Below are 2,513 nucleotides of genomic sequence, written 5' to 3'. Positions count from 1 at the left end.
TTTGAGTGAATTATCTTCAGTAGTTACTAAAATATCGCAGTTTTCGTATTTCCGAAAATTACCGTTATATGGGATGTGGGCGTGGTTATTGTCCGATTTTTAAAATTTTCGGCCATTTAGTATGCTGTATCAAGGCCAACAACTGTGCCAAGTTTGGAAGAAATTTGTGCAGCGGTTACCAGATATACACATGTAACCATAAGTGGGCGTGGCTACGCCCATTTTCCAAAAATTTATAATATTCTTATTTTTCGTCTGAAAATTATTACAAGTATCAATTTTGAGTGAATTATCTTCAGTAGTTACTAAAATATCGCAGTTTTCGTATTTCTGGAAATTACCGTTATATGGGAAGTGGGCGTGGTTACTGTCCGATTTCGCCCATTTTCAACTCCAACCTACCTTGGATTAACAAAAACCTATATACCAAATTTCGTTGAGATATCTCAATTTTTGCTCGAGTTATCGTGTACACGGACGGACGGACAGACAGACATGGCTTAATCGATCTCTCTATTCATTCTGAGATTTGTTTTGTCTGTTACAAACAACCGTTATGTGAACAAAATTAATATACGCTTGTGCACAAGTGCGCTCGGGTATAAAAAATTTAAATTTCGGGCTTCTAAATTAAAATGATATTTATTATTCAATAGACAAAAACAGGATGAATTAAGAACAAATTCAAATTTATGGCGTTTTCTTTCCTACAGACAAATCTCATTACCGGCTTCGCTCAAGCAGCAAGAAGAGGGCAAAACATTTTCTAGAAAAAAAATGTCTATGAATATGGACTCAATATGTTCTTGTGTACATATACATATGTAAAAGCGCAAGGGTCAACATTTGACTTAAAAAAAAAAATAAATTGGTACCGCTTGTTAGAGCGGGAGATTTTTTTCCATAACTGAACATTTTTGAGTGTCCGCGTCCGTTTATCGGAAAGTCCGTTAAGGGGAGAGCATTTTGTATGGAAAAATACCAAAAATTTTCCGTTCCCAAGACTGTGTCCGCTTATAGGAGATGTCCGCTTATTAGAGCGTCCGTCTATGCGAGCTTTCACTGATATATAAGTAAAGTGTTTAAATTTACCTTGGTCTTCACTTTTTCCTGTATCTTTACGCATCTTTGTTTTTGTTTTTATTTTTACCTTTGCCTTTATCCTTTTCTTTATCTATGTACGTAGTCACCTTTACTTTCATTCTTGTATTGGTCTTTTTCTAAGTGTTATTCTTTTAATTTTTGATAAATTAATACCATATGCATACACACAAGCCCCAACCATTTCCGTTGCACCATTTCCGTATGCAATTTCCGTTGAATTTGCCAATTTACTCCCAACCAACCAACCGCCGCTGAAGAAGTTTCACTTCAAAAGTGGTTAAATAAACAGTTGGGTATTATTATTGAAAGTCTCCTGAAGAGAACCAGAGTTTTCCGATCGAAAATTTTGATTTTCAAGTACTGACTAAGACGACATCACCGCCAACCAAAAATGCGTACCATGGGCAAGACAAGGGATATGCGCCGCCCTGTGCAATCTAATATAGCTTAAATGAACGCAAATTCGAGTTCCGATTTTTGGTGCGAGAAACCCTTCGTCAGGGGATATTGTCAATGACCGTGACCAGCGCTCTAGACGTCGGCTATTAGATCTTATCGAACATATTGTGAAAGCCTAAAGTCCACCTTTATCGAACTCTTAAACCTTATCTGTGTGGGGTTAGGTCTGGTAAGTTTTCAACATCCACGGTAGTCCAACTTGATTTAATTAATGCTTGTGAGATCTATATTAGCTGCACTTTTAATTAAGCACTTTGCTAAGCAAACGTGAGAAAATTAGTATTTCGTTTCTTCCCAAACAATTGGAGTTCTATGAAGTTATTTTAAACTTAAACTTAAAAATCTTCACGCTGCGCTCTCGATTCCCCTAACTCTGCTTGTTTTTTCCTTGTGCGAACGTCAAAACCTGATAATTTGTGATAATTATCAGGTTAACGTACCAAACAAGTATTTATGTACTTATTTAAAAAGATTAATGACCATCAATACTACAACTGCTGTGATTTTCCATTATGTATATATATGTATATATGCAAACAGAATCTTCGTTGTGTTTCTCTTCCGCTAAGCGTAGGCGAGCTCCTGAATTATGTTATTTTAATTTATTATTAACATCTGCATTTCTTTTACTTTTATTGCTTTTTCGCTTTATTTTTAAGCTGTCGCATCACGTTCAACTTGGCACACTAATTATCGCTTTAAAAGGCGCATAATTTAAATATTTACATAATAATTAGTTAGTCGTAGTTCACAACTTCTCTACTGTTGTTAGGCATGCATACAAGTGTACAAATATTTATACGAGTAATTTTGTAAAATTCAGACCCATCATATATGTAGTTATGTATATGTGCTTACCTACGTATGTATGTGCACATGGTTATGTATGTTTACGATCATTATCGGTCACTTACCTTAGAATGCTGAAAATTTGTGAAATAAAATGTTAC

The sequence above is a fragment of the Rhagoletis pomonella genome, unplaced genomic scaffold, assembly GCF_013731165.1.
Source record: "Rhagoletis pomonella isolate Grant_MI unplaced genomic scaffold, Rhpom_1.0 Rhpom_scaffold_00004, whole genome shotgun sequence".
NCBI lineage: Eukaryota > Metazoa > Arthropoda > Insecta > Diptera > Tephritidae > Rhagoletis > Rhagoletis pomonella.
The sequence above is the reverse complement of the archived record's forward strand: the minus strand, read 5'-3'. Positions refer to the sequence as shown.